This window comes from Bos taurus, chromosome 2, assembly GCF_002263795.3.
Source record: "Bos taurus isolate L1 Dominette 01449 registration number 42190680 breed Hereford chromosome 2, ARS-UCD2.0, whole genome shotgun sequence".
Lineage (NCBI taxonomy): Eukaryota > Metazoa > Chordata > Mammalia > Artiodactyla > Bovidae > Bos > Bos taurus.
The window spans coordinates 80,287,564-80,305,052 of record NC_037329.1 but is presented as its reverse complement, the minus strand read 5'-3'; the positions used below and the strand labels follow the sequence as shown (position 1 = coordinate 80,305,052).

The window sequence follows — 17,489 nt, the reverse complement described above, 5'->3', positions numbered from 1 at the left end:
ATAAAGAGAAGGGAACCATAGTATACAACTCTGGAAAATATTCAATTCACATTGGAAGACAGAAGGATAGGAAGAAAGGAACAAAGGAATTAAAAACGGTCAGAAAAAAATTAACAAGATGTCATAAGCAACTCCTCACTTATCAAAAATTTAAAAGTAAACTAAAGTATCTAATCAAAAGGCATAGTGTGGCTATATGAATTAAAAACAAACTGCTGCCTACAAGAGGCTCACTTCAGCACTTCAGCATTAAGGACACATACAGGCTCAAAGTAAAGGGATGGAAAAAGATATTCCATGCAAATAGAAACCAAAAGAGAGTGAATATAGCAAAAGCTATACTTAGATAAAACAGACTTTAAGTCAAAAACTGTAACAATAGAAAAGAGAGTTATAATATAATGATAAGGGGTTATTTCATCAAAATGTATTATAATAAACTATAGAAATGGTATGGACCTACAGGAGCAGAAGATATTAAGAAGAAGGGGCAAGAATACACAGAAGAACTGTACAAAAAAGATCTTCACGACCCAGATAATCACGATGGTATGATCACTCACCTAGAGCCAGAGATCCTGGAATGTGAAGTCAAGTGGGCCTTAGAAAGCATCACTACAAACAAAGCTAGTGGAGGTGATGGAATTCCAGTTGAGCTATTTCAAATCCTGAAAGATGATGGTGTGAAAGTGCTACACTTCAATATGCCAGCAAATTTGGAAAACTGAGCAGTGGCCACAGGACTGAAAAAGGTCACTTTTCATTCCAATCCCAAAGAAAGGCAATGCCAAAGAATGCTCAAACTACCGCATAATTGCACTCATCTCACACGCTAGTAAATTAATGTTCAAAATTCTCCAAGCCAGGCTTCAGCAATACGTGAACCATGAACTTCCAGATGTTCAAGCTGGTTTTAGAAAAGGCAGAGGAACCAGAGATCAAATTGCCAACATCCGCTGGATCATAGAAAAAGCAAGAGAGTTCCAGAAAAACATTTATTTCTGCTTTATTGACTATGCCAAAGCCTTTGACTGTGTGGATCACAATAAACTGTGGAAAATTCTGAAAGAGATGGGAATACCAGACCACCTGACTTGCCTCTTGAGAAATTTGTATGCAGGTCAGGAAGCAACAGTTAGAATGGGACATGGAACAACAGACTGGTTCCAAATAGAAAAAGGAGTACGTCAAGGCTGTATATTGTCATCCTGCTTATTTAATTTATATGCAGAGTACATCATGAGAAACACTGGGCTGGAAGAAGCACAAGCTGGAATCAAGATTGCTGGGAGAAATATCAATAACCTCAGGACACCACCCTTATGGCAGAAAGTGAAGAGGAACTAAAAAGCCTCTTGATGAAAGTGAAAGAGGAGAGTGAAAAAGTTGGCTTAAAGCTCAACATTCAGAAAACGAAGATCATGGCATTTGGTCCCATCACTTCATGGGAAACAGATGGGGAAACAGTGGAAACAGTTTTCAGGCTTTATTTTTTTGGGCTCCAAAATCACTGCAGATGGTGACTGCAGCCATGAAATTAAAAGACACTTACTCCTTGGAAGGAAAGTTACGACCAACCTAGATAGCATATTCAAAAGCAGAGACATTTCTTTGCCAACAAAGGTCCATCTAATCAAGGCTATGGTTTTTCCAGTGGTCATGTATGGATGTGAGAGTTGGACTGTGAAGAAAGCTCAGGGCTGAAGAATTGATGCTTTTGAACTGTGGTGTTGGAGAAGACTCTTTAGAGTCTCTTGGTCTGCAAGGAGATCCAACAAGTCCATTCTAAAGGAGATCAGTCCTGGGTGTTCTTTGGAAGGACTCTTGCTAAAGCTGAAACTCCCAATATTTTGGCCACCTCATGTGAAGAATTGACTCATTGGAAAAGCCTCTGATGCTGGGAGGGATTGGAGGCAGGAGGAGAAGGGGACAACAGAGGATGAGATGGTTGGATGGCATAACCGACTTGATGGACTTGAGTTTGAGTGAACTCCAGGAGTTGGTGATGGACAGGGAGGCCTGGCGTGCTGCAATTCATGGGGTAGCAAAGAGTCGGACACGACTAAGCGACTGAACTGAACTGAACTGATAGAAATATATATGGAACCAATGTCAGTTCAGTGAGTTCAGTCACTCAGTTGTGTCCAACTCTTTGCGACCCCATGAATTGCAGCATACCAGGCCTCCCTGTCCATGTCAGATTACCTAAATATATTGAATAAATATCTAAAATATCTAAAGGCAGTAATGGAAAACAATACAATAAGAGTAGGGGACTCCACTACCTCATTTTCAACTATGGATACATCATCCACACAGAAAATCAGTAAGAAAATATTGCACATGAACTATACTTTAAACCAAATGAACCTAACAGACAGGTACAGAACTTTCCACCCAATAGTACCAGAATACACACTCTTCTCAAGCACATACTGAACATTCTCCAGGACAGATCATATATTAGGACACTAAACAAACCTTAGCAAACTTACAAAGGCTATCCTCATGCTGAGTATATTTTCTGACCACAATGGTATGAAACTAAAAATCAGTAATAAAAGAAATACTGAAAAATTTCACAAATATGTGGAAATTAAACAGCATACTCCAACAACCAAGGTGTCAAAGAGGAAATTTAAAAAATCTTGAAACAAAAGAAAATGGAAACATAACATATCAAAACTTATGGGACTCAGCAAAAGCAGTTTTAGGTAGAACTCCTCGTCAGAAGCTAAGAAGGGCCAAATAGTGCCTGTAATACAAGTCATTATTATCCCAACATCCAACACAATACCTGACACATAGTAGGCATACATTGGACATTTATAGAATGAATGAGTGAATAAATGGATGAGAAATGAATGAATGAACAAACTAGAAAATATCAAAGTCACTGAATACACATTTTCAACTATGGAATAAACATCAAAGACTGTCTTTAAAAATGTATGAAGGGAATGTTTGTGAACACTTAAAATGCCAATCAAGGTGACAGAACAGTCTCAAGGAGGCAGAATTGGCATTTGATTGTAAGTAGAATCCTAATCAAGTATATCAGGCTCATGTTTGAAAGAAAACCACATGAATAGAAGTTGATCAACCACATGAGTGGGGGGTAGGGGGGGACAGGGTCCCAGAGGAAGAAACATAGAGGAAAAGGAATTCTGACTGAACACTACAATTCTGAATTTCTGGCAACATCATCCCCAGTGTACTTCAATCTGTTCCAGCTGTGGTACATTTCTTGAATCAAATCACTTCTAATATTTGCAGTCCTTGCTCATCAATCTTCTGCCAATCCAGGCATTTTTATTTCTTGACAGTTACAATGCTTCCTAAAATTTGACAAATTCATGCATAGGAGACAAGATTCTCAGAGCCAGGTTAATGGCACTGTCTCGGGGTACTGGCAAAATGAGATTTCTGAGCCCCAGGGTTGAGAAGTAGCAACACCCTGATGGTAGTGAAACCCACAGAGTGAATGCCACAAGCTGTGGAAAGTGGTTGGTGGCAGGCTAATCTTCTAGAAGTGTCTTCTCTTCCCTGCCAGTGCATTTGCCAATATCATCTGTCCCCTCAGAGAGCCAGAAGAGCACAAGAAGAAAATGGTGAACATTTAGCAACCAGTGGTTTGTAATAAACACACAAAAAACACCCTGGGGTCCCTTAGAAATGTAAAAAGAATTAAATCTCTGGATTTTTCTACAAAGAAAATAGAAGTAGAACCAAAGAAAATCCATTTGGTATCTATTCCTATGATGACTCTATACTTTGTTGGGCCTGTGTCTCTGGGAAACTTTGTTGGCACTATACTTAGCCCAAATCTAATAAAATTCAAAGTCACTTACTATTTGTTTCAGTGCATCTCACCAAGTCACCAATTACCTCCAAATCACCAAGGTCACCTTGCCCATTGATTATCTTGCTATCTCTGAAACATCTGACATTGTAGATCACCAGCTCTTAATGGAAATTTTTTTCTCATTAAGCACAATGATAGGACAACATGCTGTCTCTCTCCCTAGCTCTTCAGTGGCTCCTTCACTAATTCTAGTTTTTCCTCTTTCTGCTCAGTGGAATTTGAGTCTTCTGACCTCCACTCTATCTTTACTCCTGGTGAGTCCTGACCCATTCTGACTTACTCCACCACATTCAACCAATATTAAGTTATTGAGCAGTCCCTATGTGGCATGCTATCTTCCTCACTGTGACTCAAGCCTCACCCTGACTCATGTCTGAAACATCAGATGCATGCCCTTAACAGAATTTCTTGACATTTATGTGTCGATGGCCTACCTTCACCTCCAACAAGGCACAGTAGTGAATATGCAAATCAAAATAACTTAAATATAAATGAAAATCATTTATTCAAGCCCAGGTGTAGAGCGAATTTCAGGATTCTGGCTTCTCTTCTCTCTCCGCCTCAATTCTGGCTTGCTCCACAGGCTACATTAATACTCAAACAGGCTATTGGCCTTAGCACACTCTTCTTAGAAACCTCCACACCATGAGAGCCAAGTGGAAGAAGCAAATGTGCAGGCTGAAGCCCAAAGAGGGGGCGGGGAAGATGAGTCAGAGGTCCAAGTAAATCACTATCTTGTACACCCACTGGGACTTGAGTAGAAATATTGAAGACAGGAGGCTGGGCAAACTCGCACAAGTTGTGAGACTGCATGATATGGCCTGAATCTTACTTCAGTGCATCTAGAGCTTCCATGGCCATTCTGTTGTCAGCCACAGTGACAGCTCCACCTTGCTCATACCAAAACAGGCTGTCTTGGTCCTGTGACATTCTGCACCAGCCCTGTTCTCAGTTGTGGCTGAGTGTAACACATGTACAATAAATCATCCCTCTTGCTGGAAAATCCTCAGGTGGACTTTCTCATGGTAACAAATAGTTGCAGCAGTCCCAGGACTCAAGTGTACATCTCAGATTACAGGAGGAGATAACCTCTCTTCCACAGGCACTAAACAAAAGTAAGCAGCTTTATCCTGACTGATGAACAGGGTCAGCATCTACCTCTGAATGGTCACTGTGGCCAGAGAAATGCTTTGAGCTGTTGGTTAGGCCATAGCTCCAGGCTCCTTCCTGAATCAGTTACTGGGGCAAAGGGATGTGATTATCATGATTCTGTTCAGTTCAGTTAAGTCACTCAATCATGTCTGACTCTGTGACCCCATGGACTGCAGCACGCCAGGCTTCCCTGTCCATCACCAACTCCCGGAGCCTGCTCAAACTCATGTCCATCAAGTCAGTGATACCATCCAACCATCTCATCCTCTGTCGTCCCCTTCTCCTCCTGCCTTCAATCTTTACCAGCATCAGGGTTTTTTTCAATGATTATTATGATTAGCTTAGGCGAAGCACAGCCTTTCTCTGGAGCAAGCGGTAAGTCAGTCCCTCCAAGAGAGGTGGCTGCCAACAATGGGAGAAGGGTAGAATGGATGCCAGGGAGTCAGTCAAGAGTTTTAGCTACATCTTGTCTATTTGGAACCCATAGTAAAAGAAGAATTCTATGGGTATAGTCAAGTTTCCAGACAGCTACAGGTTTACTATACTCCTTATACATATTAACTGACTTGAATGACATAGTTAAAAAGTATATTCTTTATATCTGCTACTATTAACAGAAGTATACTGAACATCCAGGAGATGGTGATGGACAGGGAGGCCTGGCATGCTGCGATTCATGGGGTCGCAAAGAGTCGGACACGACTAAGCGACTGAACTGAACTGAACTGATACTGAACATAAATTAACCATTTAATGATGATTTGAGGTCATGATGTTGAAAATTTATTATTGTACCAATTACAATACAGGGACTGATCCCAGGAATTACTGAACTGTGCATTACAGTCCATGAAATGATCCAGAGCACTACACACTTGAACAAATTGTATCTACTTTTTACGACTTTTCTTTCTCCTCCATTTCTTTCAATTGCTGCTTCTAATCTATAGTGGAATTGGGAACCACATAAGGAAGGTTTTTAAATTGCATATAATTTAAAGTAAAAAGAAATCGCCTAGGTAGAACTATGCCAGAATGCAAACCATGGTTGTCTGTGGGTAGGGGCATTAATTTGTTTTATGCATCTTTGTTTCCTCATTTTTTCCATAATGATTAAGCATAACTTTTATGATCTCTCTCTCTCACACACATACACAAACACACTTACATGCCACATACACACCCCATACACACATACACATGCAAAGCTAAAAGTAAATAGGATATGGATGTTGCCTTAAAATTCCCCAAGTAGAAAAATGTCCCAGCTACTAATTCTTCCAGCCTGTGACAGATCACCTAGTAGATTTCAGGCCTTGTTGTTGATTTTCTGTTGCCTTGTGTGTTCTGGGTCAGGGAATATATACGCTTGAGAAGAGATTATAGAAATGTCAAAACATACCAAGGGGAAGGTCAGCTACCTCCCCACTGTGAGGCTTTGACCCAGCAGCTCACCACCAGGCAGAGACTGGCCCTCAGCCTCACAGATGGGGAAAACCAGTTTTCCCTGTGCCTCGGGGTTGCACAGTTCATGAGGGTGATGACTCAACACTGTGGAGACCCATAATTGACATGTGTGCTTCTTGCCCAGAATATCAATTTAATGACAGACAATGAAAAAAGATCTGCTACTCAAAAGGAATTTTTCTCCTGGCATAGAAACCATATGGGGAGCCAAAATATATTTAGAAAATTGATTTGGTGAGCATAAAATTAGAACAAATTATGAAGTGCCATAAGGTTAAAATAGGCTGGTACATCCATCCATCAACAGGCTGGGATCACAGCTGCCAATCTCACCAGACTGCCTTAGGCCTCAGACCATTCCAAACAATGCTTTTTGGACACTGCCAAACTTTGTCTTCATGGGTCACCATTTTATTTATTTTATTACCAAATAACCCCCTTTCTAATGAGCCATTCTTTCTTTAGATGAGCTAATAGAGTCACAAGCTATGGATAAAGATTATTGCTCTTAAAGTTACTTTTCATACTTCCCTCTAAACATCGGAGAAGGCAGTGGCACCCCACTCCAATGTTCTTGCCTGGAAAATCCCATGGATGGAGGAGCCTGGAAGGCTGCAGTCCATGGTGTCGCACAGAGTCGGACATGACTGAAGTGATTTAGCAGCAGCAGTAGCAGCATGACACAAAGAATGAAGTGCAAACGCTCTGGACTAGTGGTCAAAGTTCTCCAAGTTTGGTCTTTATGTTCTGTTTGGCTTTGCTTTCTGTAACCCCTCAAGAAGGGTCTCCATTTCAGCCTTTGTACACTCACTGTGGACAAATGAAAAAGTCAAATATAGACAGTGCTTATGTTTTGCAAGGCAAACCTATAGCAAAGAAGTCTTAGAAATAAACACCAATAGATACAGTTTGAAGATTTTCATTTTAACAACTTATTCAACTTTTAAAAAATATTTCCTGTGTTTACGTTCACAGACACATACACACTTTCATAGAACCATGGCAAGTTACCAGGTGATCAACAAGTATCCATAGCTACAGTCATGCTTTTCGGAGAAGGCAATGGCACCCCACTCCAGTACTCTTGCCTGGAAAATCCCATGGATGGAGGAGCCTGGTAGGCTGTAGTCCATGGGGTCGCTAAGAGTCGGACACGACTGAGTGACTTCCCTTTCACTTTTTTTTTTTTTATTCTTCCAATTTTATTTTATTTTTAAACTTTACATAATTGTATTAGTTTTGCCAAATATCAAAATGAATCCGCCACAGGTATACATGTGTTCCCCATCCCGAACCCTCCTCCCTCCTCCCTCCCCATACCATCCCTCTGGGCCGTCCCAGTGCACCAGCCCCAAGCATCCAGCATCATGCATCGAACCTGGACTGGCAACTCGTTTCCTACATGATATTTTACATGTTTCACTGCCATTCTCCCAAATCTTCCCACCCTCTCCCTCTCCCACAGAGTCCATAAGACTGTTCTATACATCAGTGTCTCTTTTGCTGGTCTCGTACACCGGGTTATTGTTACCATCTTTCTAAATTCCATATATATGTGTTAGTATACTGTATTTATGTTTTTCCTTCTGGCTTACTTCACTCTGTATAATAGGCTCCAGTTTCATCCACCTCATTAGAACTGATTCAAATGTATTCTTTTTAATGGCTGAGTAATACTCCATTGTGTATATGTACCACAGCTTTCTTATCCATTCATCTGCTGATGGACATCTAGGTTGCTTCCATGTCCTGGCTATTATAAACAGTGCTGCGATGAACATTGGGGTACACGTGTCTCTTTCCCTTCTGGTTTCCTCAGTGTGTATGCCCAGCAGTGGGGTTGCTGGATCATAAGGCAGTTCTATTTCCAGTTTTTTAAGGAATCTCCACACTGTTCTCCATAGTGGCTGTACTAGTTTGCATTCCCACCAACAGTGTAAGAGGGTTCCCTTTTCTCCACACCCTCTCCAGCATTTATTATTTGTAGACTTTTGGATCGCAGCCATTCTGACTGGTGTGAAATGGTACCTCATAGTGGTTTTGATTTGCATTTCTCTGATAATGAGTGATGTTGAGCATCTTTTCATGTGTTTGTTATGCGTTGGAAAAGGAAATGGCAACCCACTCCAGTGTTCTTGCCTGGAGAATCCCAGGGACAGGGAGCCTGATGGGCTTCCGTCTATGGGGTCGCACAGAGTTGGACACGACTGAAGCGACTTAGCAGCAGCAGCAGCAGTCATGCTTTAGAAGGAAACCTAAACTTGTCCAGTGTAGGCCTTAATCCAATGACAACTTCAAACAAGAACTGTGTTAACTCGTATTGACTTGTGACCTACCATCATTCAGAAATATCCTGGAATGTAACTATTTCAGACATTTTACATGATAGAAATTCTGCTTATTTCTAATGCAGATGTGAAATAGAATATTATGTTGAGGGACATAATACGATCTGTCAGGTTTGATCACCTTTCAATAAGAACCCAATACAAAGTAATTTGAGTAATAAAGGGGATATTTTGACTCGTGTAACTCAAAACATGGCAGGGTTATACCCAAGTATTCAAATATGAACACAGCTCAACTCCGCATTTCTTCATGCTCTATTCCCCAGCAGATCCTTTCCAGATAGAAGGAAAGATAGTCACCAGCAGCTCCAGCCTTAGCAACCCCAGCAAAAAAGATGGTGTCACTTTCCCAATAGTGTCAGTAAACATACTAGGGTGGATCCTTATCGGGCCAGCCTGTGCCCATTAATGAACCAGGCCCTGTGGCAGGCAGATACATTGTCTTGATTACCCAGGACTGTCTCCCACACTCCTGCTTCCTGCTGAAGACACAGGCTGGGGTCAAGCGCACTGAACTACATGGATTGAAAATGGAAGAAATGTGGTTCTCCCAAGGAAAATCAAGATGCTGTTGTCAGAAGAAGTGAGAACAGGTCTGAAACAAACAGGTGAATACTAGGAATAGATTCTTGCATTCATGGGCATGTCTATTATCTACTGCTATCATATATTCATTAATGAGTCCGGCAACCTTATAATCAAATTTTAAGATTAACTTTAGCAATTTGCATCAATATTTTTTAATATATATACCCTTAACCTGGCAATTCTATTTCTAGGAATAATAACTATGCTAGGAAGTGTTTTCCTACATGCCCTCCACTGGCCTGTGTATATTGCAAATGTTATTTTATTTATTAATACAGAACTCTAAGATGGAGTGGTATTATCTCTATCTTTGAGCTGAAGAAATTGGGCTGTTAAGGGACTTACACAAAGTTGCACAGCTAATAAGAGATAAAGCCAGAAGTCTGCCTTCAAATTCTTTACCACTATTAGTTATTTCTTAGCAGTCTCTGTGGCATATAGTCTCATGAATTTATTCTAAGCAAAAACATGACAGGTGAGAAAAGATGAATATATCCCAGGAGGTTATTTATAAATATTTGTCCACAGAACTCAAATGTGAAATAAAGTTTCAATAAATCATATCAACCTACATGTGTCCCCTCATTATCTGTAAATATATACTAAGTTTCTACTTTATAAAATGATAAAAGATTAATGACTTTAGGGGGGATGGCTGTGAAATGACAATTTTGTTCAAACCAGCTATCTAAGCCATGGAAGCACGCACAGTCAAGGTTAATCAAACACAATAAGGCCTTGTGCATTGTTCATATCTATCACTGTGTCAGTTTACTGTTTAGGAAGAAGTTGGATACTTAATCTCTACAACAACTCAAAATATATCTTTATATATTATAGCTTTCTACTGTCAGGCCACAGAGAGTTTTAGGCTAAATTATTTAACCTTGATGACATTCAACACTGGAACATTCCATCAGATGGGAAAGTGAGTGGCTTGGAAACCCACAGAGCTACTGGTTTTATCTCTTGCACCAAAGAATGAGAAGCTTCTGTTAGCAGTCAGAAATGTTCACTCTGCCCTAGTCCTCAAATCAGAGCAAAAGATAGGGCAGGACAGCAATGGCCCTGAAGCTCACAAAGAGACTAGACCACTCTAAGGATGGCTGGAAACGTAGCCATACTGGTCTAGGTTTCTGACAGCTGCCTGGACTAGCTGGCATGAGGGGGGAAACTCAATACTTAGAACTCCATAACACACAGAAATTTTTGATGATCAATTAGCTTATAATCCCCCCTCTTCTTTTTACCATGCCTCTATTTCTCATTATCCACAGGAATATATCCTCGGTAAATACAGCCCTAAAACACTCCTGAAAAGCACATGAAGGAGAAGCTCATTTGCACAAGAGTAATGATTTAGTCCTGTGAACTTTTAATTTGCATAATCCCCTTTCCTCCCCGCTTCCACCCTTTGTAAAGTTCTTTGATATTTTTTCCTCCAAATGACGTGGGTTGGGGAAAAGAATTAAGCAAGCATCAAAGTTCTCACTCCTGTGTTCCCAGCTATTACATTAATCTTTAAGATTTTTCTCTCTCATTTATTAAAAATCAGTGCCTCATCCAACTTTACACATAAATCCACATCAAAGTTAATTAGAATCTTGGTAAGGCTAATGTTTGTCTCTTCCTTTATTAATTCCTAGAAGCTTGAATCAAGGCTCTGCATGTGACTGTGGAAGAAAGGAAAAGAGAAGCCAGTGGAAGCAGACTGACCTGCCAGTGCTTCACAGGCAGTGTTCGCGTGGCTGAATTCAGAGTTGGGCCCAAGGTCACTTGCTGTGAAAGAGGACCAGGCCTCCACGTAGCCCAGCTGATGGTCAGGCCAGCCTCCTCTGGAACTGGGGTGAACTCTGACACTAATCTGAAAGAGGGAAGATGGCAGTAAGAATTAAACAACGGAGGATAGAGCGTTGCCTGCTGATGAATTTTTCTCTCCCTCCTCTGTGATCAGGAAAGGCAGCCAATCATTCTTGTACATTGACCTTCTCTTCTTCCTTCCTATAAAGTTCATGCAACTTTACAGAACTTCTACTGGAAGCATGGGGAATAATTGTAAGAGGTAGGAGGGGTACTAGATGGAAATTATTATATAGCAAGACATTTCCACATTTGGAAATGCATACCAAAAGCATTTCCATATCTGAAAACAGAATATAGAGAGAGTACATGAGCAGGACAGGGGACTCAACCTAACATACTTATTAGTGAGAAACTGAGAGTACCTGCTCTAGGATTTTTTTGCATATTGATTTTGCTTTTAGGTGGTTTGTATGAAAATCACATAAAACAAACTGAGAACACAAACTTTCTTCCCAAACCATTCTTGAAAATCTTCCAAAGTATTTTTTTTGTTTTCAAAACTTAGTTGCTTTATGTATTAACATTCCAAAGTCTAAAGAATATACAACAGGAAAGTTAAAATCTCATACTAGTGCCCTATAATAAGAGGCTTGAATCATCCACAGATAAGACAAGTTTTTGTTGTTGTTCAATCACTAAGTCATGTCCAACTCTGTGACCCTATGGACTGCAGCACACCAGGCTCCCCTGCCCTTCACTATCTTCTGGAGTTTTCCCAGACTCATGTCCATTGAGTTGGTGATGCTATCTAACCAACTTATCCTCCACCACTCCCTTCTCCTTTTGCCTCCAATCTTTCCCAACATCAGGGTTGTTGTTTTTTTTTTTTTCCCAGTGAGTCAGCTAAAGTTTAGAGCATAATAAACTTATTTCACATTAATACATTTGGAACTCCTCTTTATAAAGCTATATAATTCCATGCTATATGTAAAGAGATAATTTGAAGTCCTAGAAAAACTTAAAACCCAAGGAGTTAATATTGAGTTTAACCCACACTGGAGGGCTGATGCAGGCACTCCAGCTCCCACCTGAGAGTTCCAGCAAACCCCATCCCCAACCCAGGGGCCACCACTTCTCTGGGTGTGCACCTGCTCCCCCTCTAACCCCTGAGCCCATCAACGAACACCCTACCAGTTGGCAGCCCCCTGAATTTATTACTACTGAGGATAAAAAACTTCTCTGTCCTTTGGCCTGAGGACAGGCTAGAGGAATCTGTTTGACCCCTCACTAGAGGAACCTCAGCAATGCCTGGTGGTGATAACAATTTAGTGCAGCAGCACTTCCTCTTATCTCCTCAGCTCTCTCCTTCCCCAGGAACCTGCCAGCACTGAAGGACACCTTCTGAGAACAATCATGGCACTGTATTCAGAGCTTCCTACCTTAACCCTGATGACTAAGACTTTCTTCCAGGTCACATTCCACGTGCTCAGATTCTTTCCTCCCCGGAAGTTTCTGACCCTTTCCTTCTGACCTTGCTCTCCCCTTCACAACACAAGTGGCAGGCAGTCTCACCAGCTTGTCCAAAGCCGATGCTCCCGAGCCCCAGCTTAAGCTTACTTCCCAGGAGGCTCTTCTGCCTCCAATGAATAAGAAATCCAGGCAAGCTGAAACCCCAGAAGAACTGATAGTTCCAAGGAAGAGTCCAGAAAGAGGACAGAGAAGGTAAGAAGCAGAATCAAGAGCACTTTCAGTCCTACAGAGAGACAGCCACAATATTGCTTTGGATCAATGGGCGCTGGGAAAAATTGAAGGTGGGAGGAGAAGGGGGCGACAAGAGGATGAGATGGTTGGATGACATCACCGACTCAATGGACATGAGTTTGATTAGGCTCTGGGAGTTGGTGATGGACAGGGAAACCTGATGTGCTGCAGTCCATGGGGTCGCAAAGAGTCAGACACAACTGAGTGACTGAACTGAACTGAATGGGTGCTTCACTCCATTACACAGTATGGCTAAAATGTAGGGCTGGGGGTGGGCACAAATGGCTCACATATAAGAAGTTTGTAATATTCACATTGTCACATATGACAAGGTAAATCAGACTTGGGTTTGGAAATTTACATAGGCAAGTTCAAGGCCTTGTGGCAATTCTGCCACATCTCTACTCGTGACTGTTTAGTCTCTTTGAGATATGAAAATGTTTTCTAGCATCCCTTGGCCCTTCCTTCCCTAGATGCTACATTTAAACTTCCTCTTCACTTTCCAATGCTGAACCCACTTGTTCTTGAGGATCTACTGTTGTTTTATATGAAATAAAATGATAAACATTAAATTTTGACACACCCTCTGTGCAAAGCACCTACAAATGAGACATTTGTTGTGATTCAATATATGTAATAGAAATCATCGAGAGGAGCCAAGTTTTATACAGGGATAGGATCTAAACTCAGCATGTAAAATCAAACCATGTAGCAGCTAAATTTGTTAACCCCTTAATTTCAAATGCATAATGTTGTGTATACTTGCCCTACTTGGTAATATATATCACTTCCAAATGATTCCATTTAACGTAAGTGACATGAAGAACATAATTTTCAATATTGTTTGATTTTGTAAGAAAAGTGAGAAGTTGGTATTCTTCATTGAGTTCTGAATGAGGCAGCTGGTTTGCATTTAGAGTACATGTTCTATTAAAAAACAAACAAAAAACAAAACCATGTCTTTAAGGGCTAGAATCCCACAGAGCAGCAAGATGCTGCTCTCTGAGAATCACACAAGAGCTAAGACAGCACAGGGGAGCAGCAGTTGTTGGTGTCATGGTGGATGCACGATTAAAATGAATACTTTTGTCTTCAGCTCACTTTTATCTTGCTTTTACTGTTGTTGAGGCTGTTGGTTTGCTAAGCCAAGCACTTTTAGATAAATTCCAATAAATTAAATGTATATGTGTATGTATATGAAATGCAACCCCACTGTAGAGGAAAAAAACATATATCAGGTTGATTACCCAGTAGGGTTTACTTATTTGCCTATTTAATCGAAATATGAAGTTTGACTCCTTTTTACTGGGCAACTAAATCTCCTATTGCCACTGCTGCATGCAAAAAGATGTCCATATATACACACAAACACACGGCATAATGCCACCACTGAGGGGGCAGACTATGAAACATCTCCATCCAAAATCTCAAGTTTTCATCAACTTTGTCCCACTAGTCATCAAACGCCCTGGCATCTACCACCCTCATCCCACCCTTGCCATGTGGCCAGATGTCTCATCTACTTCCCTGAGTCCCTGAGAAACTTACATGGTACCCACAATGACCCTGTGTGCGCTGCACTCCTCTGGGGCCTCATCAGCAGCCTGCCTCGGTCCCTGGCCCTGCTCTGTGCCACAGTCGCTGCTGCCCTCGCCATGACCAGCACTTTGGCCATCATCACCTTTTGGCCCCCAGCACTGTGCTAGTCTCAACTGTTGCTCCATTTGCTGAGGTAACAGTTCTGCTGGCTGCCTCTCCCAACAAAAAGCAAGAAACAGAGGAAAACAAAACCATTCTTGGCTACCAGTCAGCTCTCTCCTTCAAGAGTTCAAAGTCTGAATTCCTGGGTTGTAAGGAATCAAAGACACCACCTTAGGAAGGAAGGAGGGACCTTGTCAGCAGAGGGCATATTTCAGGTTGGTTGATGATGAGAAAATCATTAACATGAGAAAATCATTGAGAAAAATCAATGAGAAAATCATTAACACAAACACGCACATAGTACTTAGAACACTCTAGGCATTAAGTGCTTGAAACACATGAACTCATTTCAAACAATTATTTTGGTCTCTTTCAATGCTAAGAACATGTTGGTACCTGTAATTTGGCCTCCTAGCCCCACCGTAAACTTTCCAATAGAAGGGAAAGCCCTGTCTCTGTAGTCATCAGCAAGAGTGACAGTTCTGTCTCCACAGTCAGGGAACAACCAGACTGCATAAGCTTGATAGCTGGCTTCTCCCAAATTCTGAACAGCACTAGCAGTCCTAGATGGCTAGATTACAAAATAAAGTGTAGACTTCCCAGGGACAGATCATATGTTCACATTCACCTTTTTAAATGTCTTTGATAATGAAAATGAGTAGGGAACATTTATACATACACACATACATGTATTTGCATTTATATGTCTGTCTCATATACATGAGATATACATGAGAAAACAAATGTATCATATATATATATCATATATATGAAAAAACATATATAAAAAGTAGAGAGACTTTTTATACAAATTTTTTTTCATATATATGTGTATATATAAAGCAGAAAACCATGCATAAAATGTATTATTGTTGTTCAGTTGCTCAGTCCTGTCCGACTCTTTATGAGCCCATGGGCTGCAGCATGCCAGGCCTCCCTGTCCCTTACCATCCTTGGGAGTTTGCCCAAGTTGATATAAAAAGTAAAATGAACTCTTATATAGACCAGATCAGATCAGATCAGTCGCTCAGTCGTGTCCAACTCTTTGCGACCCCATGAATCGCAGCACACCAGGCCTCCCTGTCCATCACTAACTCCCGGAGTTCACTGAGACTCACTCCATTGAGTCAGTGATGCCATCCAGCCATCTCATCCTCTGTCGTCCCCTTCTCCACCTACCCCCAATCCCTCCAAGATCAGAGTCTTTTCCAATGAGTCAACTCATCGCATGAGGTGGCCAAAGTATTGGAGTTTCAGCTTTACCATCATTCCTTCCAAAGAAATCCCAGGGCTGATCTCCTTCAGAATGGACTAGTTGGATCTCCTTGCAGTCCAAGGGACTCTCAAGAGTCTTCTCCAATACCACAGTTCAAAAGCATCAATTCTTCAGCACTCAGCCATCTTCACAGTCCAACTCTCACATCCATACATGACCACAGGAAAAACCATAGCCTTGAATAGACAAATCGTTGTTGGCAAAGTAATGTCTCTGCTTTTCAATATGCTATCTAGGTTGGTCATAACTTTCCTTCCAAGGAGCAAGTGTCTTTTAATTTCATGGCTGCAGTCACCATCTGCAGTGATTTTGGCGCCCAAAAAAATAAAGTCTGACACTGTTTCCACCGTTTCCCCATCTTTTTCCCATGAAGTAATGGGACCGGATGCCATGATCTTCGTTTTCTGAATGTTGAGCTTTAAGCCAACTTTTGCACTCTCCACTTTCACTTTCATCAAGAGGCTTTTTAGTTCCTCTTCACTTTCTGCCATAAGGGTGGTGTCATCTTCATATCTGAGGTTATTGATATTTCTCCTGGCAATCTTGATTCCAGCTTGTGGTCATAACACCCTCTTCCAACAACACAAGAGAAGACTCTACACATGGACATCACCAGATGGTCAATACCGAAATCAGATTGATTGTATCCTTTGCAGCCAAAGATGGAGAAGCTCTATACACTCAGCAAAAACAAGACCAGGAGCTGACTGTGGCTCAGACCGTGAACTCCTTATTGCCAAATTCAGACTTAAATTGAAGAAAGTAGGGAAAACCACTAGACCATACAGGTATGACCTAAATCAAATCCCTTATGATTATACAGTGGAAGTGAGAAATAGATTTAAGGGCCTAGATCTGATAGATAGAGTGCCTGATGAATTATGTAATGAGGTTTGTGACATTGTGCAACAGACAGGGATCAAGACCATCCCCAAGGAAAAGAAATGCAAAAAAGCAAAATGGCTGTCTGGGGAGGCCTTACAAATAGCTGTGAAAAGAAGAGAAGTGAAAAACAAAGGAGAAAAGGAAAGATATAAACATCTGAATGCAGAGTTCCAAAGAATAGCAAGAAGAGATAAGAAAGCCTTCCTCAGAGATCAATGCAAAGAAATAGAGGAAAACAACAGAATGGGAAAGACTAGAGATCTCTTCAAGAAAATCAGAGATACCAAAGGAACATTTCATGCAAAGATGGGCTTGATAAAGGACAGAAATGGTATGGACCTAACAGAAGCAGAAAATATTAAGAAGAGATGGCAAGAATACACAGAAGAACTGTACAAAAAAGATCTTCATGACCAAGATAATCACAATGGTGTGATCACTCACCTAGAGCCAGACGTCCTGGAATGTGGAGTCAAGTGGGCTTTAGAAAGCATCACTATGAACAAAGCTAGTGTGCCGGGAGCCGGCATATTGCATATTGAGTGCATATTGCATATTGAGTGCAGCACTTTTCAGGATCTGGAATAGCTCAACTGGAATTCTATCACTGCCGGTAGCCAGCGTGAGGAACTCCGCCCATGAC

General features: G+C 41.2%; 1 protein-coding gene across 1 annotated transcript in view; it reads right to left on the bottom strand.

Moving 5' to 3' along the window:
• Positions 1–6,584: 6,584 nt before the first annotated feature.
• NABP1 (nucleic acid binding protein 1) overlaps positions 6,585–17,489 on the bottom strand; it is a 33,729-nt gene continuing 22,824 nt past the window's right edge. Inside the window, exons 12-13 of the transcript XR_009491124.1 lie at positions 11,137–11,284; positions 6,585–7,294 (exon numbers count right to left, since the gene is read on the bottom strand). The gene's annotated coding sequence lies outside the window, so the exon portion shown is untranslated. The remainder of the gene's footprint in view (positions 7,295–11,136; positions 11,285–17,489) is intronic.